A 27,532-nucleotide genomic window follows, 5' to 3' on the forward strand; every position below is an offset into this window, starting at 1 on the left:
AGGAGAGGCCAGATAGTTATAGTTTTGACCTCCCTTTGTGGTTTTAAATCTCAAAGTTCCCTCATAACTGAGTCTAATAAAAATATAATTGTGAGGAAGTCCGTGGGCTTGTCAGGGAGTTCTGTGCTCTTGAAGAGAAGAAATGCCAACAAAAGAAATGATGCACCGGAGTGTGAAGATGCGTATCTTCAAACTTTTCGTTCATAAAGGGACATTTGATGCATTAAAACACTCCCAATTCCAGTCTCCTTGGCACTTCCTATGGAGGTAATAAGAGCCTTCGATTGGTCAGTTTGAAAGGTTGGAAGGTGTCATCTTCATGTGTGCCGCGCCCCTTCCTTTCCTCTAGGGCGGGAGCTACACAGGAAGTGCCGCCTTCACTGAGGGGATATTGACAGGTACTGGATTCACCTCGGCGCCATTTTATTTTGGCTTGTGCTTGTGGCGTAGCTGGTAAGTACAGTTTTGGGGTTCAGTTTTTATCAGTAGTTCGCAGAGATCACCTCTAATTGTTAATAACTAGCTGTACAACTAAGTTCTAAGGACTTTCTTAGTTAACTGCTTGTCGTTCCCCACCCCGACCGTGCCTCAGGGAAAGGGACTGTTTCTGTTGGATTTCCCTACAGCCCACTGAATTAGGACGTAGAATGACTGTGGAAGGAAAATTCTGTTTCAAAATGAATCCTGACACGACATCCACTTTATTATTTTTGTTTGTGGAGACGGCCTACCTGTTTGGTTCATTGGTAGCCCAGGTTAGCTTCGACCTCAAAGCATAGCTTCCAAGCACTGTGGTCCAAGCTGGCACTGCCACAGCCGAAAGTTCCAAGCAAGAGGTAGTGAGTCAGGTACCTGACTTGGGATTGTTTTCTGCACTGAGTGATTTGTCCACTGAAACATGGCAGTTTTTATAGACGCTTACCCTGTCTTCTACAGAGTCAAGTTTGGGTGCCTTGGTCTGTAGAAAGGGCTGGTGAGTTTTGAGTAGCACAGCAAATGCAGTCTACTGAGGACTGGAAGAAGTGAGCTGTATTGAATGAGTCCTAAATTAATCTGTAGAAATTAATTTTTAAAGTCACTTTGTATGAGACGAAGATGTGATGATATATTATTTTTTTTTGTATGGAAGAAGTTTAGGATTCAAACGTTTTTTTTTTTTTTTTTTTCTCTCAACATCAGGAGGAGTATCTTCCTGGAACTGTTTAGTGTCAGTCATAAGTGGGTGACATTAAAAAGTAGACTCTGCTTTACTTTCCTATCACTTTATTATTCAGCCGGAAGAGAGAATTACAAAAGGACAAGACTTGGACATGCAGGACTTGTGCATGGCTTTTAAAGTTGCTCCTAGCTCTCACTCTTCAGTTGGCTTTGTATTTGATAATTCTGTGCACTCTTGACTGTAATTCTGGCTATTGAAATCCAAACTTATTTGACCAAAGGAGCTGCGAAAAGAAACAAATTATGAAGGTAGAATTAGGAAGTCAGTTTTATTGGGAATGAGGACCATTCATACTAATACTCAAATTTTCATAGGATTTTGTTATACTAAAATAGTTTAAGCTTTGTGCTTCAGTATCAATTTATAGCAATGGAAGAACATAACTAGTATGGATGTGAGCCAGAGGAAAACTTCTGCAGGAAGAAAATAAAAGTTTTACTAGAGATGACCTAGAAATGAGAGTTGATATAGATACTGTTAAGAGGGAAACAGCTTCAGGAGGGATCCAGAGGGATGCAGCAGAGGGTTAGGAAGGGGTGCTGCTCAGTAGATACTTGGTTGAAATAGAAGATTGATCTCAAGTAAGCCTGTGTTTGAGGTATTTATGAAAAGAAATTTCAGAGAGCCATCTAAGGAAATGATAAAAATGCTTTCATATAATTCATGGCTATTTTACTACAGAAGTAAATATGATAAAGGCTGGGAAACTAGAAAGAGGCCCACGAAATTACATTCACACGCAGACACACACACACACACACACACACACACACACACACACACACACACACACACATACATATAGTACTTTAAGAGAGGGACAGGGGAGTCATAAATCATTAGAAATGAAAGCAGAAGCAGAATTAGGATACTGGGGGTGAATAAAGGGTGCAGAGGTGGGAAAGGGGCAGAAGGAGGATGGAGTGGGTCTCATGATCCAAAACTAAGTTTATATTAAAATGCCATAAGAGATTCTGATGCTTTGTAAGCTAATAGGAAACTAAAAATACAAAAGGAAAATCTTATCAGATCTGTGAGTATATGTGATCTATTCAATGATTTTTCAAGGTATATAGCTACTATGGAATTTGAATGTAAATGTAATTTGTGTTTCAAATAAATGTTTTCATAGTAGTTAACATAAGACTTAGCAAGATAAGCTATATTTTTTTTACTTAAAAACATTTTTTATTCTGCTCCTATACTTTACATCCCAACCTCAGTTTCCTCTCCTTCCACTTTTCCCAGCCTCCCCACCCCGACTCCTCTCCTTCAGATTTACTTCTTCATTCACTTAAAAACAAAAAGAATAGGATAGGGAGAGAGAGAGAGAGAGAGAGAGAGAGAGAGAGAGAGAGAGAGAGAGAGAGAGAGACCAACCCAACATGGCATAGTGAGTTACAGTAAGGCTAGGCACAAACCCCCATACCAAGGCAACCAAGTAGGAGGAAAGGGTCCCAAGAGCAAGCAAAGGAATCAAGGATGCCCCTCATGCCCGTTAGGAGTGTGAGAAGAACACCAAGTTACACAAACATAACACATGCAGAGAACTTGGTACAGGTCTGTACGGGCTGCGTGGTTGTCACCAGTTTTCTCTGAGCACCTAGGAGCCCTGTTGAGTTGATTCTGTGCTCTAAGGGCTGTGTTTTCCTGGTGTCTGTAGCCCCTCTGGATCCTAGAATCCTTCCTCCCCCTTTTCTATGGGGTTCCTCTGGCTCCACCTAGTGTTTGGCTGGGCATCTGCTCCCACCAATTGCTGGATGATGCCTCTAATGACAATTGGGCCAGGTACTGATGATCTATGAGTATAGCAAAATATCATTAGGAGTCATTTTATTGATTTTTTTTTGCCAGTAATGTTTGATTCTATCCTGGGTCTCTGGATGTTAAGCCTCTTGTTCTTGGCTATCCAGGCACTGTCAGGCATGGGCTCCTCTTATGGTGTGGGGCTCTAGTTGGATCAGTAATTGGTTGGTCATTTCCAGAAGTTCTCAGCCATCATTAATTACCCCAACACATCTTGCAGGCAGGACAGATTGTAGGTCAAAGGTTTTGTGATAAACTCTATTGTAAGAGGCCAGGATGTAGTGTAAGTTAAATGTTGGATGGGCTCGTCAGCTAGCATGAGAAAAGTTTTTTCTTGCAATTATTAATTCCAGGGAGGTATATGTATGTAGGAGGGGGTGGTATTTGAAAAGTAGATACTTGTGGTAAACTCAAAATAAAGCCATTTTATTGTTAGTAGTAGAAGAAACTAGACTTTAAGAATATAGATAGGAGTTTCTTACCAAAAAGATATAGTTAAGAAAATTAAAAGCACAGAAAGCAAATATCCATTTTGCAACAAGTCGGCATTAATTTGTCATGTGATACAGAAGAGGAAAATGAGCTAATCCATTGGAAAGTGCAAAAAATGCAGAGCGAACCCTGGACCTTGGGTACATTAGGCAATGGCCCAGGTATGAGTACTATATTCATAGTCCACAACTTCTTAAATATACTTAACTTTAAAAAAAGGTAAGATATGTGTAGATGAAAGTTAGAATGAAATGAAAATTAGAGACATAGTCCTGGCTTGTACAAAAAAAATGTATTAGTAAAGAGTGGTGTTGACAGTGTGAACAATTGACAGTGCCTGAAGGAACACATGAAAGAGAATTAAATTCTCATTGGACACCTAGGGGAACGTGCTTCAGAAGCATCAATTTTAGCTCCAGTTCAGGAATATATTCAGTGTGGTTTTGCAGCTGAAACTAAGCTCTTCTCTAAGAGGCACACTTCACCAGTGAAGGGATTCTCCAGTCAGTAGAAATATGCTTGGTGGAAAGTGCCTATCTACTAGATAGAGAGAAACTATTTTAGTTACAAAGTACACGGCCATTAGCACCCAAACAATAACGGAAACTAGGAAGAAATGAAGACATTTTAAAAATTAATTTTAAGAATTAAAATGTACTTTAACCCAAATCTGTTGATTTGATGATCTTTTAAATTTTTTTGGAAGACAGGCATATAGATCAGATTTCATCCATACTGAACACAGTTTAATCAGTTTTCCTCTTAGATATCAGGAACATATAACAGAAAAATTAGCACATTGATAGGAGTGCCTGGATTGTATGATGCACATATAGACTGGCTGCATCCTGTTGAGGCTCAGAACAAAAGGACTTCTATGTCCTTTCTCTGTAGGCCCCATTTATCTTTGTTTTCTAATTTTTAAAGAATGTTGTTTTATGATCGAGGAGTGTCTTTTATTTAAAATCATAAGTGGAGAGATAGTTCCATATTTACATATTATTTTGTTGGTCTTGATCCATGAATCTGTTTCAAACCCTAAAGTGGTTTAAAAATGTATACCTTTGTAAGTCTTCTCTTCTATCTCTATCTATCCTCATCGCTTGCAGTCTTCATTTAGTAACCCTTACCTCCCCCCTTTAAAACAATTTAATTTATAACAATTAAATCCCTAAGGCTGTCTTACGTACACTGTTTGATCAATGTTAACTCATTATGATATATTACTTCAACCTTCTGCAGTAAAGTTTTTTATTTAGGGTTTCCACTGCTGTAAAAAGATACCATGACCAAGGCAACTCTCATAAAGGACATTTAATTGGGACTGGCTTACAGGTTCCGAGGTTTGGTCCATTATCATCAAGGCAGGAAGCATGGTGTTGGAGGAGCTGAGAGTTCTACATCTTGTTCTGAAGGCAAACAGGGGAAGACTGACTCACTGGCAGCTAGGAAGAGGGTTTCAAATCCCACCTCACAGTGACACACTTCCTTCAACAAGGCCACACCTCTTAATAGTGCCACTCCATGGACCATGCATATCAAATCTCCACAGCTTCTTTCAGTTATTTTAAATATAGGTTTATTTAGCATTTAATTTGCAACTGACAGACCAGACCAAAGCAGTCTGGGTTCTGGAGTCAAAACTAGGTCAAGTGCCCAGGAGGTTCTTCTTTCCAAGTCACGTTTTAAAACACAAACATACAGAAATATGAACATATATTCAAAACTCTTTTCCTTTCTACATAAGTAATTAATCTTTTACAGTACTGTGTGCCTTTTTTGGGAAAGTTAACTACATATTGTGAAAATATATTCATTTATTGTACAGAATTCTTCCCAAGCTTTTTGTTTTACAGTTATATAGTAATACTTCATTATGTGAATATATTTTGGTGCATTCGAACAGTTCGCTTTGATAAATACCCAACTTGATAGTTCTATTTCTTGAATATGCTTTGGTTAACTCTATACTACCCCTAGATAAATTATTTATGATGTACATGAAGTAATATGATGGAAAGCATCAGAGATTCAGTTGTCTAATCATTATCTGCAGGTTCAATGATTAAATCTAAGCAATCTATTGTGAGGATATATGATGGAGAAATGAATGATTCAGGTTACACACAAAAATATTAAACTTATTGCTGTTGGGAATGTGAGATTACTACAGTTTTTAAATAGGAAAGGAAAATAACAAAATATGCTTTAAGAAAATAAGTCAGTGGTACATAGAATATGGAGAAATGGAAGTCAGGAAGACCAATTAGGGAAATACTGGAATAATACAAACAAGAAATGATGAGAACATCTAATGTAATTTTGGCTTTTAGAACAGAGAATTCAGAGGAATACAATGTTTATAGATTTAATTTATGAGTAGAGGGAATGAGGTAATTTAGAAATAACTTCTTGATTAGAGAAACTAATACAAATTTGGAAGGAAAATTAATCTTAATGTTTACTTGTCTATAGGCTAATGACTGTATTTGAGACAAGAGTTTTCTAGATAGTGAACCTAAGGTACTGAGTTATTGACCAAAAGGTAAAGTTCATCAAATTTAATATCCATGAGAGTGAGGATGACAAATTTAAGTTATAAAGCCAAAGCTGATAGAGTTTGGAGAAAAACCATAAAATGTTAACAAAAATAAAAGGTAGAAAGAACATGGGGGCACAATTAAGGAAGCTGATGTAATAGTGTAAAATTAATATGCTTATTAGTATTAATTTTTATATGAGTTAAGAGAAAATGAAGTTGAGGAAATCTGTTATACTGGTTTGTAGTGTTCTCAGAGTGTGTACTGCGGTGGATATCCATAGGAATTATTTGTGGGAAACCTGAGAGTATATGGAATAAATGTGTGTCCTTCTATCTCCTGATTCGGCTAGGTACCATCAACTGCTATTTTTTAACAGAAGCCTGTGTTATCTGTTGAGGGATAAATTTAGGTCACTCAAAAAACTGTAACTTAAGGTCACGCAAAAAACTAATACTCCGAAGCGTGATGAGCATTCCGTTATAGAGGAAGAGTACAGCTGAGGCAGTGGTGTAGTATTGGAGACTTTTGTGCTGCTACAAGTGAGAAAAAACTTGTGATGTGATGGTTTGTTTTCTTTTCCCCCTCTTTTTCCTCCCCCTCCCTCTTCCTCTCCTTCCTCCTTTCCCTCCTCCCTCTCTCCCTGCATCCCTCTCTTTCCTTGCTCCCTCTCACTTCCCACCTCTCCTTCTCTCTTTCTCTTCTACCTCATTTTCCCCTTCATGTGTGCATGCACACGTATGTACACACTTCTGTCTGTCTGTCTGTCTCTTTGTGTGTGTGAAGGTCTGAAAGAAGGGTGGTAGCCAGAGATGTTGCAGAACCTTAATTTTAAAACACAGCTAACAATTCATGACAAGGCCTATAGCCCAAGTGACCTGTATTCCCAGACAATTGCCCCTGTCTTGACCCTGTTTGTTTCTGGTTCAGTTGTCTGTGCCCCTGAGGTGAAGCAAAAATAGAGGACAATTGGGAAGCCAGCCATAGACTATAAAATAAGCCTTCAATTGTCATTTTAATGGTTCTACCATTTACCATAATTTAATTTCCTTACCCCCAAGAATATATCTTGTATTGTAAGTTCATAAGGTGACACATCATCCAGAAAAACTATTTATTTTCCCTATCTTCTTCACACAAAGACTAAGATTATTCTTGCGACAGTAATCAAGATCTTCTGTCTTGGGTTTGTGAAGAAAATGCATTCATCTGTAGTTGAAAGAGAAAATTGAAATTCTGCTACAGATGATAAAGCACATTCTCCTCCTTTTTCAATTTTGTCTGTTCATATCAGCTGAACTGCATTAATAATATCAAAGGATGCCTGTTGCTAGTCATGGCAAAATAGACAACATTTGGTCGCCTCAAACTATATGAGGTATAAGGAGATTTACTACTCTTGTGGAACTCTGTGCTTTTAGGTTTCTTTCTCTTGCCTCTGTTCCTTTAATTAATTTGTTTTTGAGTGCTAGATGGTATGAGCAAACCAGTAAAATAGCCTCTAGATGATTTTACCAATAGTTTTATAGCTGAGCTGCTGTGAATCTTCCGCAAAATGATCTCAAGTGTGATCAGCCTTTCGATTGGCCTTTTGTAAGCATTCTACATTACAGACGATTGTCCAATAGGCTTAGTAGGGTGAACCACTCTAGCTTTAATGATTTATTGCATTTATCTCCTGTATTAGCCATGAAATGACCACCATGTACACTTACTCATACTAAAAAAGCATCCAGAAATAACATAGGTTGGTGCTTTGGAGATAAAATTTTATAAGCAAAACAATACATACTAAATTTTTCTTTTTCTCATAAGATTGTTTCATAGCCATGACAGTTGGGAAACTATAATTAAATTTAAAGGGAGGAAAGGCTAAGGACGAGGAAAGTTTTATATTCATAGGTACTTAATAAATAAGTCGTTTTAGTCAGACCTATAACAGGAAGCCAGTGGATATGTCTCGGCAAAATAAGTTTAATGTTTTATTTTCAGGCAAGTCTATCTGCTTTTTTGGCACACTGTCTCATCTAGAGGCCTTATTGGATTTTCTCTTTCCTCTAAATTTATTCTTATAAGGAGATGAAATTGTCTCTGAGCTTTAATTGGTAGTGATGGTGATGTTGGGAAAAAAGGCTTTGAAAACAGCTCTATTTCAAGTTGAAATGTAATTATTTTCTAGTTAAGTGTATTTTAATTAATAGTGCTTCCTTTATTGAGATCAGCATTTCATACAGCCTGAAGCTTAATAATTTGAGAAACCTTAAAATATGAAGTATAAACATAAATATATTTGCATAGATTTGTGTCAAAATGTCAAATACAATAAAATGCAAAAACATAACTTATTAATACCTATAATCCTTCATTTGTACGTTTGTATGTTTTGATTCTATTCATTTTTTCCCCAAACTCCTTGCATACATTCCTCCTCACTGCTCACCTAACTTCATGTTTTCACCCTCCAGTCAAAGAGCAATAAACACCCTCCTGTTTGTATTGTTTGTCTGCTCCTGGGTGTGGGGCCTGTTCTGTAGTGTAATCAATATACTGAGTGTCTTTCTATCGGAATGTCAATCTCCCTCACCCAGCAGCAATCTAATAGCATTAGAACCTTGGTGGGACTTTGTGTCCACCCTCTTTTCTCTATGCTAACATTTTGACTGGCTTGAGTTTTGCAGGTTAGGTGCATGTTATCACACCCTCTGTGCATTCACATGCACGTCTTTTGTGTTAGGGAAATACTTTTTCCCTGAAATCATTCACAAACTCTTGCTCTTCAAATCTTCCATTGACCACTTCTGCATATATCTCTGAGCCTTAAGGGGAGTATTGTGATATAGTTTCCCATTTAGACCTGAAAGTCTCTCTAATTCTCTGCATGTTGATAGGTTTTAGGTTTCTGTATTTATTGTCATTTACTAATAGGAGCTTTTTTGATAAGAGTTGAGCAGTGCTCTCTTGTACAGGTATAGCATAAACCATTAGGTATCATTCTATTACTATATTCTTTTAGCAAAAATCATAGTAGGTTTTCCCCTAGGGCCCAGGACCTAGCCTCAAGTTTTTGGCTTCATTGACAGTGACAAGCATGCCACCTCTGGAGAGGACAGCTGATAGCTTTGGCGTAGACTGTACTTTTGGGGTAGTTGCTTCAGTACTGCCTTGACCAATTATTCATATCCCATATTGTTAGCGAAACACATCTGTGGGGAAAGGGGAACTATAACTTTTTATTTTGCTCTATAATTCAGTTGTGCGTCTTAGTTATAATCCTACCACAAGCTCTAACATGCTGGGATTACAGGCATGCGATAGTTGTGCTTGGCTTCATTTTTACTTTACAAAGCATAGCTGGCAAGGTTTCTTAAGTTGTACACTTTTCTTCTGCATTACCACTCCTTTTTTTTTTTGAAATTCTTCATCTTTGACTTTTCTTCAAAGGTTCTTGCTCAGATTCTTTCTTGTCCTAGTGTAAAATTCCTACATATCCCTTTTAAGGGATCCTCATTATTTTCTTACCAAGTTAAATATCTAATAACAACCTCACCCAAGAAAACTACTTAACTATGCAGATGCCACCTCACTTTATTTGATCTCAAAATAATGTGTTTTACAGCAGCAGAGCAGTCCAGTAGTGGTTGTGTCATAATGAAACATTACAAACTTGGTTTACAAATATGTAGGGGTACTTTAATTTTCTATATGTATAAAGAATCTTTCTTCTTTTTCTAATTAATTGGATGCTTATGTGAGGTCAAAAACTAATTTGGAATTAGAGAGTCAAATATTTAGAAGATCACATTTCCAAATAACCGAAGCTGGTGGCGGCTCCCCACAGACGGCAGGAGTCCATGTTTGCAGGGGCTTCAGTTTCTGTTTTGCGGCCAAAGCAGTAAACACCTCTTGGTTAAATGTGTACAGACTGTGCAGTTAATTTCAGGAAGACATAGGAAGAGTCAGGACTGTACAGTTCTGTTGCACTTGACTTCTCTGGGGAAAGATGATCTCTCCCTTTGGTATTGGTATTGATATGTTAAATTGCTGTTCATTAAAGCATTGTGGATTTTACACAATCTTGGTTCTTGGGCTTCAGTTTTCTCCATTTAGTGATAGCTAAAAATACATTTAGCTGAGAAAGGTAAGAGGGTAAGGAAATGAACATACATCAGATATCCTTTTACACAGAGTGGTAACAAGAGAAATATTCTTACGTAAGAGACTCATTTTTTCACTGCATCACAATAGCATGCGTGCAATCTGCGTTGTTTGTCCATTGGTTATAATGACGCTCAGCCTGCCAGAGCTGCTTTCCTGAAAAGTTTGTAGTCTTTTCAGCCAGTGCTGAATATCTGTCCTTTAGCAACAACACGGGCGGAAGGAAAAGGTCAAGGAACAAGACCAGGTTAAAGACTAAACAGACTAACCAGTATTATAGCATTGCACTGGAGTCCATGTCAGATCTGTATCTAAAAAGAGATACTAAATGCAATCTAAGATTGTATTTTTGGCCAGGACTCTAAAGTCAGTCAGAACATTAGGACTTTAGTCATGTGTGATATAAAAGTGTGCTTTATGTTCCGATTATTTATTATGACAAGTGCAGTATATTCAGGTGCTTAGTATCTTCCCCTAGTCTCCCAATCATCTCTGTGCTCCTACCTTTCACTCCTCTCTGCTGTATCATCTTCTAAACGAAAAAAATGCAGATCATCTTTTGACTGCTTCTATTCTTTCTATAAACTCACCTCATGGTCATTTCTTTACCATCTGTATGCTGACATCTTCCCAGGTCCTCTGACTGACCCGAATCTTTCTTTACGTTGATAGTCAGATGAATTTGCAGTTATCTCCTATTTTTAAACACAAGTTCTTGGTCATTATTATTGAATGTTACCTTACAGAGTTCTCTTGTTTTAACTGCTAGCATTTAACTATGCAAATTGAAATCAGTCAGTCAACAAACGAACTGACATGGCACACATTGTCGTCCTTGGTCTCATGCCCCACATGAGGAAAATGTCCACAACTTTACATATTTATCTGGAGTCTGACTACTCTTCTATTTTCAACGGGACTCTCTTAGTTTGTTCAAGCATTGGCTTGTCATACCTCACAGATTATCCTGGTGAAAGTAACAGTCATCTTGTCCTTTTCTTTTCATACATTGGCTATAACTAATATCTAGGACCCTTGAGAAGAGACACTGTCAGATGTTCTTTGTTTTCTGCTTTTGTATAATACAAATCTAAATGGCCCAGCAGAGGATCCATGCACATAGGCATGTGGCAATGGTTAAGTGAGTTAATAAAGCATCATTTGTATTCTTGAGAACCATGCATAGTGCAGCATCTTTTGTGTTGGAGTAGGCATTAGGAACATAACTATATTCACATCTATTATAACTGTCAACCGTGTGGCCAAATCTAGCATTGAGCAGCTAATCTCTCGTAGAACAGAAGTCAAATGTTTAGAATTATGAAACTATGGCAGATAATCAGGAAGGCTTGAACTTAGTTGCCTGCTCTAATGTACCACATAAATCTCCAGTACTTACTACAGAGTCTACTTTCTGAAGGGTTTTGTCTGATTCTGTTACTCCTGTATCTGGGCTCACATTTCTTTATAAAGGTAATACAGTCTAAATTAGTCAGAAAACATTGAGTAATATAGAAAAAAACAGAAAAAGAATTATTCCAAAGAAATAACTGTTGTTAACTTTTTATATATGTCGTAACTATTTCACTTTCAGGATATACATGTGCAAGCCAAAGTAGTTGAAATAATATAACAGTTGTTGACTGCAAACACCAGGGCTGGCTGAGTAATGATTCACCAGAGGCAAGAAGGAAATCTGGTTCAACACATCTCAGTATCTGGTGTTGGCTCAAACTTCTAGAATCTGACACCAGTTTATTTTAGGCATATTTAAGTATATCACAATTTTGGAAAAAAAATTGGTAACGATTATTTCAGTCCCAAGTATACAATAGAACTTAAATGTGTGACTACATTGAAACTCACAGTGCCTGTAACCTTTTCCACAAAGATGGGTTCTATAGCTTAAGGTCCTAGGGAGGGATCTGGTGTAATACAGATAGTTTAGAGTTCACTAAACTATGGAGTACATGTAACATCTCCCCCAAGGTTAGTTTCTAATGACTATGAAGCAACACTCAAAACCATGGTCTAGAGAGTCCGCTTTATGCATAGTAGTCAGGAGATTCAGGTGTGGCCTGCTCTATAGCTAGCATAGGTCACCAGGTTATTAACTACATCCCAGCCTTCCATGCAGAAAACAGGTATACATCTCTTTCATTGAAGAAACAACCCTGTGTGTTTCTCTTCCTGGTTTTTTAGTGTTTATCTGTGTGCCCAAGGACCTCATGCCCTCTACAAACAGTTATGAACACCGCTTGTTTTTAGAGCTCTTTGCTTCTGGCTTAAATAAGCTTAATAAAATAGCCGGGGGCATTTAACTTTCTCATCACATGAGCCATAAGGCACTGCTGTTCTGGGAAATTGCAAACTGCATTCTATCTGCATTGCCATTACACGGTGCTTGGTGTATATGACACTTGTCTTCTTTCCATACTTTCTAGCCATGTAATGTTTGTGAAATGATGGCTCAGGAGTCGTGTATACCTTGCTATCCAGTTCTCCATATGTCAATAAGACGACAGTGAAGCATTGGAAAACGGAATTTACTGAATTAAGTCAAAAGTTGGAACTAGTGAGTGTCCTAGACTTCAAAGACAGTAGAACGAATAGTGCTGTGGTGCCATCCTTAGTAGTCAGAGGGAGATATGCATTCTCGTACTGCTCGTGACAATACCTAAGCCTTAAGGAAACTGACAAATACAGAGCGGAACATATGTGGAGCTCTGAAGGAGATGCTAAAAGTCCTAGTTAAAAGGAATGTAGCTTATATGCCTAGTGAAGAAAGGAAAGAGGACTGTTTCTAAGGATAGTCTATCTTACTGTACCAAACAGATTTTCCTTGGTTTATTTAATGTAACAGGATCATTATAAGAAAGAGAGTACACAAAAGTAGCTGCTATGATTATCCTTTTTTTTGTTTTCATTTAGTTTTTTGTTTTTTATTGTTGTTTTGTTGCTGTTGCTTTTTAAGACAAAGTCTCACTATTGTAGCTCTGGCTGTCCTGCAGTAAAACCAAGCTGGCCTTGAGCTGTCAGAAGCCTCTGCTTCCCAGGTGCTGAGATTAAAGTTGTGTACCATTATGTCCAGATGCTGCGATGCTTATCCTTGGTACTGGTTTTATGGTATTTGAGCATATGAAGATAGAGGATGAGGGAGAGGGACACTTGGAATTGGATGAAATATAAAATATGAGCCCTAGTAGAAAAGCAGTATTGATGAAATATAAAATAATATCAGCCTCCCCATCTTTTGCTGTTACCTAAAGTGTTGTGTATAGTTCTATGAATAGAAGACAAATATTTGTAATGAATGTCCAAATTTTAAGCTGGTGTGAACACAATAGAAATTCAAAAGGCCAAGATTCTAACACGACTTACTTTCCTTAGGAATTCACTAAAGTAGAATGTAGGTGCACTGTCAGCACACAAATGTCCTTGTCTCAGTGGAATTCCCTGAGCTCTTATGGTAAGTACTAAGGGGCACCACGTTGCTATTCCTATTGTGCTTGTAATGCACAGTACACAGCATGGGAATTATTGCTTATCCGTAAAGTTCAGATTGTCACTGTGAAATGTTGTTTTCCAGATGTTTGGATCATTAAAAGTAGTGTCAGCACAGCAAGCATGCACGCCATTTGGGGCATCTACATCTTCCACAGGGGCTGGCAGACTACTGTTTTTTCTGATTAATGGTTCTGAATAGGAGTGAAGCATTTCAAGGAGATGACAGGAATCTTTGGCCACTTTTCTCCTTTGTTTTCATTCTTTTTCCGGTCTGTCTGTCTGTGTTATTAGAGGCTAATAATTAATTGCATAAGGGAACTAGGGAAAAGTCTGGTATAAGCGTCTGGCCCCTTGTGTTTGGATTAAATCATTATGACTTGATAGTCACACATCAACATGAGACATTTTCTTTTAGGGGTGGTGCTTTGTCCATGATATCTGCAGTCTTATAACACTTGAATATTGGTTGGTAGACAGGGTTCATATGAAGGATATGAGGCAACTTTTCTTTACTGATTTCTTATAGTTTTAAAGCCATTGGGACTAGAAGAAAGTTCTGATTCTTAAGTCTGCGGTCTTTTTTTTTTTTTTTTTTCTGTGTATGCCTTTAGGCTAGGAAGTCACAGGGAAGAGTGCACATAAAAATTGCATCTGATGCCTAAAATCCTTCCCAGAAAGCCAAGCAAGCAGGTGGATTTGGAAGAAGCCATGGGATCAGTTCCCTTCTTCCCTCCCTTTCTGCATCATTTTCCTCCTTTTTCCAGTTTTCTTTTTATTAAGCCCATCCTCAATGTGAAGCACACGCAATGGTGCTTCCTTTTATTAGAATTGTGGTGCTAATTGAACAAGAGAAGATGTTACAGCTACATGTTGTTTAGAAGACTTCTTCCAGGAGTATAAAATACACATCTGTGAACTTTTCCCACAATTAGCAGTTCTTTCCAGTAGACACATTCCTTCTTGCACACAGGATTTTTTAATCCACTGTTGCTAGTCTATGTGGAGCTTTCCCTCCTCTGAATTTTTGGTTTCTTTTCTTACTATTTCAAAGACTTAAAATAGATTCTAGGTTCCTATCTATTCCTATTTAAGAAATAATTGCTTGTATAATTACTTTTGCTTTCTGTAAGCTTTTTATTTCAACATATATTATGATATGTATATGTGTGTATATATATGTGTATATGTGTATATATGTGTATGTGTATATACATAGACACACACACACACACACACACACACACACACACACATATATATATGTCTGTGAGCCGCTACCATGTGGTTGCTGGGAATTGAACACCCGGGACCTCACTTTAGAGCCATCTTTCCAGCACCCATATTATGACATTTTAATTGATTTGTTATTTTATTCAACAACTAGTTCCTTTTCAATGCTCTCTTTTATTATCATAGAATTCTTTAAAAGCAGTCTGCATATTTTAACTTAAATAACCATAGATATGTAAATATTGTATATCTGAGGAGAGTTTAAAGGCTGGTCTCTGTTTTATTGTGTTCATAGCTGCATTTGTTCATATTTTTAAAAGTGTTTTTTCATGCTTTCTCATCAAGGAATCTGGCATATTACTCATTTTTCAAACCGATTCCAATAACTCTCTTTAGGATCCAGTGAGGTTTAGTGTCTTATTCAGGTGTTTGTTTGTTTACCTCTTTGTCCACTGGAATAAGTATTTCAGTAGACGATGGCTTTATTGTTGCGGTGATTCCCCAACAATTTGCCCCTCTTTCTTTGAAAATCATAAGTATGGTTTGTAGACCTCAGAGACTGCATGTCAAAATGCTCCATACTTTAATTAATGCATTTATTACCACGCGAAGAAGTCTCTTGACCTGGAAACCTACTGTAGAAAAGCCCTTTGAGGGAAACTTTGCACACTGTTCCTTTGGTACTTAGCCAGTGATGATGACATGGGATCCCAACCCATATTTTTCCACCATTTCATTATCTTTTGCGATATTACAGACTTTACTTTCTGTCGGAGAAGTAATAAAATAAATGAGAGAAGAATTGACAAATTATCTTTCATCAGTAAACTTTTGCTGATTTTATTGCAGAGCATGAATTTGTAGAAAGGATTTTTCTACCTTAGTATCTGATAATTAAATGTGGAGTCAGTCAAACTGTTCTGCCTATATTTACTGGTTTGCCGATATTTCTTAAATGGGTTAATACTTTATTTTATTCATTTAGTAACTATCAAACACAAAGGACTGCATACATATAAATCTACAATATAACTGTGAAACAGTAGTATATTAAACATAGCTATTTAGCCATTTATATTTCATTTGTAATTTGTCAGCTTTTTTTTACTATAAACACTTTTATATGTAAATATTTCCTATTGAGAAGAAAACACTAAAGATTGTAAATTAGAGAAGATGGTACTTAGGTAAATTAAGATATGAACAATATAAAAAGAAAAATATTAACTTAGAAATGTAGTTTGTGGAAAATAGGAGGTAAATAAATAATAATAACTGACAAAGTCATTGAAAGCAATTGATCTCCTTATGGTTAAGATTGTGTTCTTAGAATTAAAAAAAAGAAGATAAATTTACTCCTACTTAGTTACTACTGCCCTTACCTAGAATTCAGTCTTAGATATGAAATTGACTTTAATAGGTTTTTTCTTTGCTTCAGATTTTTAATATTGAGGTGTATCTTACCTTTTTAGTAACAGTAAGAAGTACTTGGACTTCCTTTGTTTTATTAAACCTTAAATCAGGCTGTCATTATGAAGCATACATTTCCAATGTGTAAGAAATGCAGTCATTTTCCCACTTTAACGTTCTTCACAGATAACGAGATAATAGTGCGGTAATACTGATGGATATAGGTAGAAAAGGGGCTAATCATGACTTCATGTACAGTTCAGGAAAATGGCAGGACTCTGCCTCCTGATTCCTCTGTATTATGAAGGACAATATTTTACATGGTTTTAATAGTAGTGCATTCCTTGTAGCTATGTGTAATATCATTTCGACTGTTGGAAAACTATATGCTATACTGGGAAAAAAAAAACTACTAGAACTAAGTCTTGTTTAGGCCATAGTATAAAAGAGAGAAAGTTGAAACTTTAGGCTCCTTTTATCAGAACATTTCTTGATATATTACTGTAAAGTTTAGTGAAACCATAAATTCAGTTATAGTACAGGTTCAATGGAAGCCATAAACTTTGTGTTTCAGGGTGATTTATCAGATTTATGTATCTAATGGCACAGTTTGTACTGTCACTTAGACATGTTATAGGTAGGATGGAGAAAATAAATCAATCTTTGTCATTCTTTAGTCTTTTGAGATTGATCAGGAGTACATGGTAAATAAAACTGAAATCAAGCTAAGACAGTCATCAAACACAGTCACTATTGCTGATGCCAAGAAGTGCTTGCTGACAGGAACCTGATATGGGTGTCTCCTGAGAGGCTTTGCTTACTAATACAGATTAAGATGCTTGGAGCTAACCATCAGACTGAGCATAGGGACCCCAATGGAGAAGTTAGAGGGAGAACTGAAGGAGCTGAAGGGGTTTGCAACACCTTAGGAAGAACAACAGTATCAACCAACCGCCCTACCCACTCCAGAGCTCCTGGGGACTAAACCACCAACCAAAGAATACACATGGAGGGACCCATGGCTCCATTCGCACATGTAGCAGAGGATGGCACTGTCTGGCATCAGAAGGAGGAGAAGCCCTTGGTCCTGTGAAGGCTCTTTTCCTCAGTGTAGGGGAATGCCAGGGTGGTGAGGGGAGAGAGAGTGGTTGGGAGGGAGCACCCTCATAGAAGAAGCAGGGGGAGGGGATATGGGAGAAGGGAGACCAGGAAAGGGGATAACATTTGAAGTGTAAATACATAAACTATCCAATAATAATAATGATAATAATGATAATAATAATAAAACCCTTTTCCCTTTCACAAAGAATTGGAGCTAAAATTCCTATTATATAAGTTATATTTTTAATAGAGAGTTTAGTAGTATAATTTTAGCTTGCAAAATGATATTCCTGTTATCTCAAATAACTAATGTTCTCATGTTTTTAAATAAAATCAATTCTGCTCACCATTTAATATGTTGCACCAGCCTCCCTTTTCCAGTGTTTGCTCAATCATTTGCCTTGGTAACAGAATAGGAGAGAAATACACAAGAAAAGTAGAATACATTTTGAAGGAGTGCTCAGCTGCTGGTCCCAAAGTTTTATGGCTTTTGTTTGTTGGTTTGTTTGTTTCTTGTTAGATTAACATGTGCATTTAATTTTAAATCTACTGAGGTAGTTCTCACTATTAATAGTAAGTGTAAGAAGAGCTTACTTTATTTTATTTTGAAATTATTGAAAAATGGAATTGGCAGACTGGCATTTTATTTTGCTAAGATCATCAACTTTTTCAGTAGTGATTCTGATATTAGCAACTCTGTAGTACAGATGATGAGTTCTATGTCCATCACAGGCAGTTTTACTTTTTAAAATGTTTTAAAATTACATTTATTTATTTGTGCATGCCTGTGGGAAGGAAGAGCCTTTGACCTTGTGTTCCTTGGTGGTCAAACTCAAGTGGTCTGACTGGCTGACAGATGGGTGTCTTTACCAGCTGAGGCATCTTGCCAGTCCCCCTTTTTGGTACTTTAATTAGCCTTTCAGGGCTTGCTTTTAGTGAGATACTATTTATAATCTAGTGATACCATTTGTATTTAGTGAGATACTACTTGTATTTAGTGAGCTACTCTCTAGTTAGATGGTATTTGCTAAATTACAGAATTGGATGATAAATAAATTGCAAATTCAAACAAATATATATTTCCCATTCAGTGGAGTGATCGAAAGAATAAGTCTGGAATATGGGGAATGAAAAAGAAATTTGTTCTTATGGAAGGAAGAATAGCTGAGAAATCTTGGCTATCCAGTTGATTACAAAAATAGCACGCTATTCCTGAGAGTTGGATCATTGTTCTTTTAAAGAGTCTATGTTTTTACTCATAACCAGCAGAGGCATACTAGTGTCTCAATCAAGATTAGGTAATGCTAAAAGGGTTGTTTTAGAAAAATCTAATCTATATCATGTTTATTGTGTGGACTGGAATGGCAAAACTTATCATCTAACCAGTAAAAATGAGCTGAAATAGTCTGGGGCCTCTAACTGTGCAGTGAGCCTGAGCTCTTTCCAAGGGCAGATGAAGAAACGACGATGTAGAGAGAAGTGAAGGGTTAACTTGAACCTCAGAAGCCGCTGGGCCAAGTGAGCAGGCACTGAGTGGTTCTTCTGTTTTTGAAGAAAACTTTAAAACACAGTGCTTTCACAGTCTACTGAATTGATGTTTTTGTTTAGTGATTGTTTCATTCTGTGACATATCTAAAATGTTTGCAATGCTCCAAAGGTTTTAAAAAGCAGAGTGAAATTGAAAGAAAGGGTACTGAATAGTGATACATTGCATAGGAGTTATAAAGTATAGCAGTCGTATACAGGTATTATGCTATCTAAGTGAATTATGCAGCGTTAAGACCCAGCCATACATCTGGAGGCAGAGGGGTGCTAGGAAGTATTTTCAGTATGTAACACTCGAAATCATAAATGTGCCTGTAATTTTCAGAGAACACTTAGAAGATCTGTTTGATAACAGCACATATGTCAAAAATGATATATACATATGTACATATATATGTATATATATACACACACACATATACACACACATATATATACACACATAAACACAGCATTATGGTTATATATTTAATAATCAAACATTAGAGTTTTATATCATTATTGCAGATTTTATAAGCATGTTAAAATTTAGAGAACTTTTCAAAAATTCTGGTTTGCAGATAGTGGGACAAGTTTGCCCCCTTTTAAATATTAGGATATAGATATAGCTTAATTAAAGTGCTTCACTATCATGCCCAATGCTCCGGGTTAAAACCTGAACGTGGTGGCTCATGTGTGTAATTCTGTATTTGAAGTGCGCAAGCAGGCTGGTTAGATGATCTGGATCATCCTTTGAAAGAGTGAGATCACGGCCTGGTTCTTTCAGATTTGCATTTACATGCTAATAGGTAATTATAATGAACCAATAATATATTATGCTTTCAAAATTTATCAGTCTATATGAAACATAACTACTAAACATGAAGTTGATTTTCAATATAATGAATGTGTGAGCATGCCTTCTACTTTTGGAAAAACAGCAATAAGAGTTTACAAGAGAATCAGCAGAATGGACCATATGCTCTTTGGCAGTTACAACAATGGAATATGTGGTGGTTTGAATGAGAATGGCCCTCATACGGCTGACTCACAGATTTGAATATTCAGTTCCCAGGTGATAGTTCAGGAAGGGTTAGGAGGTATGGCCTTCTTAAAAGGGGTGTGTTACTTGGAGTGAGCTTTGAGTTTTAAAAAGCCCACTCCAAGCCTAGTCTGTCTCCCTGCTTCCTTCCACCTCGTGGATCAGTTGTAAGCACTCAACTACTGTTGTAGCGCCAGGCCTGCTTGCCTGCTGCCTGCCATGCTCCCCACCCTGATGGAAACAGACTAATCTAAAACTGTAAGCAAGCTCCCAATTCAGTGCTTCATTTTACTCGTTTTTGTTCTTTTATGGATATTGTGTATTTTTTATTCTCTCATGTATTACACTCTGACCACAGGTTCCTGTCCCTCCCACCCTTTCTCTACCTCCCACCTTCTTCATCCCTCTGACCTCTTCCCTTCCCACCCCATCTTCACCTCCTCCATTTCCTTTCAGAAAAGGGCAGGCCACCCAGGAATATCAACCAAACCTAGCATATCAAGTTGCAATAAGATTAAGCAACTTCCTTCATATTAAGCTGGACAAAGAAACCCAGTAGGAGGACAAGGGCCCCCAAAGCAGACAGAGGCATCAGAAACAGCCCCCTCCTACTGTTAGGAGTCCCATAAAAACACCAAGCTACAGGACTAAAACATATATAGAGAGGGCCTATTTTAGATCTGTGCAGCCTCCTTAATTATTAGTTCAGTCTCAGTGAGCCCCATGAGTCAAGGTTTGTTACTCTGTGGGTTTTCTTGTGGTGTTGTTGACCCCTCTGTGTCCTACAATCCTTCTTCCCCTTTCACCAGGATTTTCTGAACTCTGCCTAATATTTGGCTGTAGGTCTCTGCATCTGTTTCTGTCATTGCTGAATGAAGCCTCTCTGATAACAGGTTAGGGACCAGTCTGTGAGTATAGTAGATTATTGGTTTTGGTTTCAGATTCTCCAGGCAGTTTCAGGGAAGGGCTCCCTCCTGTGGCATGGGTCTCAAGCTGGACTGGTCATTGGTTAGCCACCCCCACAATTTTTATGCCACTTTTATACATGGCCTTGATTGGTGTCTCTTCACAGCAGGAGAAAAGTAACTTAAGACTACCGAATAGTTCATAGATACCAGCTTTTTTTTTTTTTTTGGTTTTAGTTTTTTTGTAGTAAATGTTACAACTAAAAATTTAGTCTAGTGAAGTCTGCATAGGTGAAAATTGTCTCATTCATTCTTTGAAGGTCTTTTTTTCTATTTTCATTTCAATGAAAACAACTCTTTGAGACATATCTTGTGGATCTTAAAAATACTACTAGTACATTTTGAATTTCTTCCTCTCCTCCCAGTTACATTTGTAATACTCAGAAAAATCAAATATACAGTGGATTTTGGCTTTATTTTTTTTTGTTTGTTTGTTTGTTTGTTTTTTTTTTTTTTTTTTGGTTCTTTTTTTTCCGGAGCTGGGGACCTAACCCAGGGCCTTGCACTTCCTAGGCAAGCGCTCTACCACTGAGCTAAATCCCCAACCCTGGCTTTATGTTTTAAATTATCCGTTTCAACTAGTTTTCAAGAGTTTGAGACAAATCCATGGCTTTTTTTTATCTTTATTAACTTGAGTATTTCTTATTTAAATTTCGATTGTTATTCCCCTTCCCTGTTTCCAGGCCAACATCCCCCTAAACCTCTCCCACTCCCCTTCCCCTCCTCATCCTTCCCCCCATTACCACCCTCCCCCCAACAATCATGTTCACTGGGGGATCAGTCTTGGCAGGACCAAGGGCTTCCCCTTCCACTGGTGCTCTTACTAGGCTATTCATTGCTACCTATGAGGTTAGAGTCCAGGGTCAGTTCATGTATAGTCTTTGGGTAGTGGCTTAGTCCCTGGAAGCTCTGGTTGCTTGGCCTTGTTGTTCATATGGGGTCTCGAGCCCCTTCGAGCTCTTCCAGTCCTTTCTCTGATTCCTTCAACAGGGGTCCCGTTCTCAGTTCAGTGGTTTGTTGCTGGCATTCGTCTATGTATTTGCTGTATTCTGGCTGTGTCTCTTAGGAGAGATCTACATCCGGTTCCTGTCGACCTGCACTTCTTTGCTTCATCCATCTTGTCTAATTGGGTGGCTCTATATGTATGGGCCACATGTGGGGCAGGCTCTGAATGGGTGTTCCTTCTGTCTCTGTTTTAAAACTTTGCCTCCTTATTTCCTCCCAAGGGTATTCTTGTTCCCCTTTTAAAGAAGGAGTGAAGCATTCTCATTTTGGTCATCCTTCTTGAGTTTCATGTGTTCTGTGCATCTAGGGTAATTCAAGCATTTGGGCTAATAGGCATTTATCAGTGAGCGCATACCATGTGTGTTTTTCTGTGATTGGGTTACCTCACTCAGGATGATATTTTCCAGTTCCGACCATTTGCCTAAGAATTTCATAAAGTCATTGTTTTTGATAGCTGAGTAATATTCCATTGTGTAGATGTACCACATTTTCTGTATCCATTACTCTGTTGAAGGGCATCTGGGTTCTTTCCAGCTTCTGGCTATTATAAATAAGGCTGCGATGAACATAGTGGAGCACGTGTCTTTGTTATATGTTGGGGCATCTTTTGGGTCTATGCCCAAGAGAGGTATAGCTGGGTCCTCAGGCAGTTCAATGTCCAATTTTCTGAGGAACCTCCAGACTGATTTCCAGAATGGTTGTACCAGTCTGCAATCCCATCAACAGTGGAGGAGTGTTCCTCTTTTTCCACATCCTTGCCAGCATTTGCTGTCACCTGAGTTTTTGATCTTAGCCATTCTCAATGGTGTGAGGTGAAATCTCAGGGTTGTTTTGATTTACATTTCCCTGATGACTAAAGATGTTGAACATTTCTTTAGGTGTTTCTCAGCCATTCGGCATTCCTCAGCTGTGAATTCTTTGTTTAGCTCTGAACCCCATTTTTAATAGGGTTATTTGTCTCCCTGTGGTCTAACTTCTTTAGTTCTTTGTATATTTTGAATATAAGCCCTCTATCTGTTGTAGGATTGGTAAAGATCTTTTCCCAATCTGTTGGTTGTCGTTTTGTCCTTACAACAGTGTCCTAAAATCAGGAGGTGTTTATCTGTGTATTCTTTCATTTGAACTGATCAACAAGATAGTATGTATCTTTTTTGTCTGGCAGCAAGTAGATTTTGTATCCTGTTGTAGCTTTTTGCCATTGGATATCAAATTGAATATCATAGAAACTTTATTAATAGAATTTAGCTGTTATTTAAAGAACAAAATTATATATTTAGTAAAATAATAATAGAATTCAGTAAACTATTACAGCTTCCTATTTTCTGTCTAACTAACACAAAGCCTGGTGAGGTGAGGACTCATTGACAGTCTCACTTTACTGATGTAGAAAGTTAGGATGAAGAAACTTTCCAAGGTATGAGGCGAGGATGTGATGATGACATGAATCTTGACTCTTGACTCTTGACTTATGGATTTATTTCTTTATATGCTGTAAAGTGGCTTTAGTTCAATTTTTGAATGGGTTACTTTTGGTTATAGAAATAAAAGTCAAAGTTATATATTCCTAGAAACTAGATAAAAAATATACGGTCCTAAAAGTGTCAGCCAGACAGTAGACCATTGAGACTCTTCCCAGGTAAATCTGGACAGTGTCGAATAAACAAAGCTAACTATCACATAAGTCTTTCCGCAGACTTGTGAGATAAATGCTGCTTGCTTCTCAGAAAGAACATGTGCTGTTCCTATTTATTTTCCCAGTAACTGGCCGCCGACCCAGAACCTTAAACCCAGAACTGTTGGCATAAATGGAAAACACACTCTTCTTGAACAGTGTTATTCATTGGATGTGTCTAATGTGGTAACCCATTCCTGACTAAATAATCACTCACCCTGGTCATTGTTAATACTATCAGATGAGAGGAAGCTTCTGTGTTTCATCTGGAATGTGATTGCTTCTTGCCAGTGTTTCCTTTCCATGTAATTCTGTAATCCTCACCTCACAACCTTCTTCCTTTTCCTTATTGCCTTAGCCTTAAGCATAAGCAGTTGATTTCTCGAATCTTGATTGAGCTTGTGTATGCATGTAGGTGGGAAGCAGAGTTCACTATTGGGTGTCTTCATAGATTTCCAGTTAACCTGGGACTCCCTGATGCTGACAGATTGGCTGGCCTGGAAGCCCAAAGGTTCCTCCTGCCTTTTTACCCTCCTCGGCACTGGGATTATAGGCGGATACGCACCTCTTAGAGGGGGCCTCAGATTCCTGGCCCTTCTGGTAGTGTCAAGGATGTGTTCTCGTTCTCTCTCTCTCTCTCTCTCTCTCTCTCTCTCTCTCTCTCTCTCTCCCCCTGGCATTGACCTCAAGTCATTGCTTGATCACTCCCACAATTTCTGTGCTGCTGCCAGCCAGCACATTTGGAGGCAGAACGAATTGTAGGTTGAAGGTTTTGTGCACGTGTTGGTGTCCCAATCCCCCACTGGAAGTGTTCTCTGGTTATGGTAAGTGACTGGTTCAGGCTCCATCACCCCCATTCCTATGATCTTAGCTAAGGTCCCTCCATGCATAGATTCCTAAGAATCTCCATTGCTTTGGGTTTCTAGCTTGTTCCATAGATACCCCCTGATACCAGTTCTCTTTCCTAGTACTCTTTCCCTCTATCTTCCCCTCAGTGAACCTTTCTGTTTCCATCTACAGCCCTTACTCTCTGTCCAGTCCTCTCATCTCCCTACAGTGTCTATTCTGTTTCCATTCTCAATGAGACTTACTCGTCCCTTCTTGAACACTCCTTGATAATTAACTCCTTGGGTCTATGAATTGTAATATGGTTATTGTTTACAGCTAATATCCACTTGTAAGTGAGGAGTACGTACCATGTTTGTCTTTGTGGGTCTGGGTTACCTCACTCAGAATGATCTTTTCTAGCTCCCTATGGGAGTTGCCTTGATGCAAATACATTGAGTGATATGAGAAGACAATGCCATTTGTTAGTAACATCACTCTTTGGGTTTAGGTCCTGGAGCACGTGAGAGAGGAGAAAGTGAGCTCAGTACTGATGATGCATACTTTCACTTTGCTTCTTTTGACTGTGCATGTAGTGTGACAGGTTTTAAGGTACGACTCAGCCATCCTTGCTGTGATGGACTGTAACCAGGACTTGTGAGCTAAAATAAGTTCTTCCCTCCCTAACTTGCTTATTGTTATGGGTGTTTTTTGGATGTCTTCCCTTCCTTGGAGGTGATTGGCTACCAGCCCACAGGGTGAGGGGAGCAGAGGTTTGTGGGGACAGGGTTTAGACTGCTCTGAGTATGACAGAATGATTTCCAGGAACAGCTTCATTGAGACCGTTCAGCTTTATTCTGGGTGAAAAGGGGAGTTAGTAGGCGTCTTCAGGGTGGGGCTGAGTTGCGGGGGAAGCTTCTTTTACATGAGGAGGAATTCCAGGAACCTGCTGGGCATGCTCTGATCCAGAGAGAGGAAGCTGAACCTATAATTTGGCCAAAGACTACTTTACTGTCCTAAGAATTGGCGGGGTTGAGGTCATTTACTGGAGCATGGCTTGTAGGTTAAGAGCAAAGAGAAAGTAGTCCTAACTCCTGCCAGTCTTATGATGAGATTTCCAGGGTTTGGGGATTGTCCCAGTTTCTTGCTCCAGACCACTTCCTCTGGTTGCACATGCACGTGTGTTTTTGTCACAAATATAGAAATGAAACTCTACTTCATATTTGTGAATTGTCCTAACTATAAAATTGAACATTTTTGTCATACATGAGAGGTTGCTATGAGCATATACTTTGATTTCTCAATTCTGCCTTACATTTGAAAGGAATGTGATACTTTTACGTCAATTTTTGTTTACTGGGGTTCTGATTTTGAATTTTTGCAAGCCTGTGATGCAGACATGTAAACATATATACAAACATGTATACATGTACTTAACATTATCAGAAGTTTCAGGAATTGGGGAAAGGGATGAGCTGTAATTTTATAAAAGGTTCTTGCTTATAGAAAATTCTTGATTGTTGTTCTGTACAAAACAAATACGATTACATGTGGTATAATTTTGAGGTATACCAGTTTAAAGTTCTAGAACCATATATGCATATTTTAACTCTTAATGACTGAAATGTACAAAATACTGACCTAATCTGTTCATGAAACAGAGGGTAAAGCCCACATGCTGCCTTAGTATGTTAGAGACAGAACCTTAGAATAGCACTGACCCCATCACACTTTTCACTTTGCTGGTTTCCCGTGAGGCGTGAGGAAGCTGTGGCCTCTGTTTCTGATACGCTCTTTTCAGTTTGCTTCCACGATGGTTTTGTATGAGTTATTTCCTTAATGTAACCGTTTCTATAGCTTTACTTCACTCTTGCTCACTGGGAAAACCCTAACCTTCTATTCTCTTCTCTGCACAGCTCCTTGTCTTCCGAAGCCTTCATTCTTTACATGAAGGAGACTGTATCATCAGTTGCAACCCCAATAGTTGAATATTTGAGTTACTCAGTGACTTACCTTTCACTACATATGATGAAGGTGTTCCTGCACTGTTCCACATGCGTGTATGTTTGCCATTAAAAATAAACACTATGTAAGGCTTGAAAAGTTTCCTAGGTTATTTTGAAGGAAAATCTGAGAAATTATAATAATTCAACTGTTTAAAGATACTTTCAAGTAACTAAATGTAGCTTTTGTGATTTTCTCAAGAAAAAATACTTTTAATGATGATATAATATATTTGAACTTTAAAGAAGTCAGTACTTATGCAAGTTTTTATCCCAACAACTATTTTCGTGATTGTTTAACTAGTTGATTTTAGTTTTGAGAGAGAGAGAGAGAGAGAGAGAGAGAGCGAGAGAGAGAGAGAGAGAGAGAGAGAGAGAGAGAGAGAGAGAGAGAGAGCGCACTACAACACATTGTAGGAGTCAATTATCTTTGTTCACTGTATAGGCCTGTGGGTTGAACTGAGGTCATCACACTTGGCAGCAAATGCTTTTACCTGCTGATCTTAGAATAAATTTTTTAAACAGTCATCAGGGGTTGCTTTTTTTTTGTTGTTGTTTTGTTTCGTTTTGTTTTTTCCCTCAGCAGCACATACTGAAGAAGAAGTGCTAACCCTATTTGCAGGTGGTTTTTTTCTTGTCTGAATTAGAAGCAGAGGCTTTGACAACTTTGCCCATATGCATGTATAATCTGCATATAAGTGTTATCAATTAAACTTTATCTCTCTTAACAAGCCATAAAGACAATAAAGGATTCAGCTAGCCATTAATTGACACTGGGGAGGAAAATGAATGGATAATGGCAATTTATTAAGGTATTAGGTTTTAATATTTGTTGTGTAGTGAATGTTAAATTGAGCATTATAACTGTGTCTTTTCATGCCTATGACCTGCTTCGCTTCCCAGTGTGAAATGTTCACTGTTATCAGAACAGTTTTCAAGGTACCCTTAAAAATAACATGCTTGTTCCTTCTCACTAATTTTTTCACATTTCCAAAAATCATTCTGACCTTGCCCATCTTGCTTCCTGTGTGTGTGT

The 27,532-nt window shown here is 38.0% G+C and overlaps 1 protein-coding gene across 2 annotated transcripts in view; it reads left to right on the forward strand.

Moving 5' to 3' along the window:
* The first annotated feature begins 384 nt into the window (after positions 1-384).
* The window catches only part of Cox7b2 (cytochrome c oxidase subunit 7B2), a 112,208-nt gene continuing 85,060 nt past the window's right edge, over positions 385-27,532 (forward strand). The window contains exon 1 of one of the 2 annotated variants that reach the window (NM_001399572.1): positions 385-453. The gene's annotated coding sequence lies outside the window, so the exon portion shown is untranslated. The remainder of the gene's footprint in view (positions 454-27,532) is intronic. The other variant, XM_063272794.1, reaches the window with a different exon arrangement.

The sequence above is a fragment of the Rattus norvegicus genome, chromosome 14 (assembly GCF_036323735.1).
Source record: "Rattus norvegicus strain BN/NHsdMcwi chromosome 14, GRCr8, whole genome shotgun sequence".
Classification (NCBI taxonomy): Eukaryota; Metazoa; Chordata; class Mammalia; order Rodentia; family Muridae; genus Rattus; species Rattus norvegicus.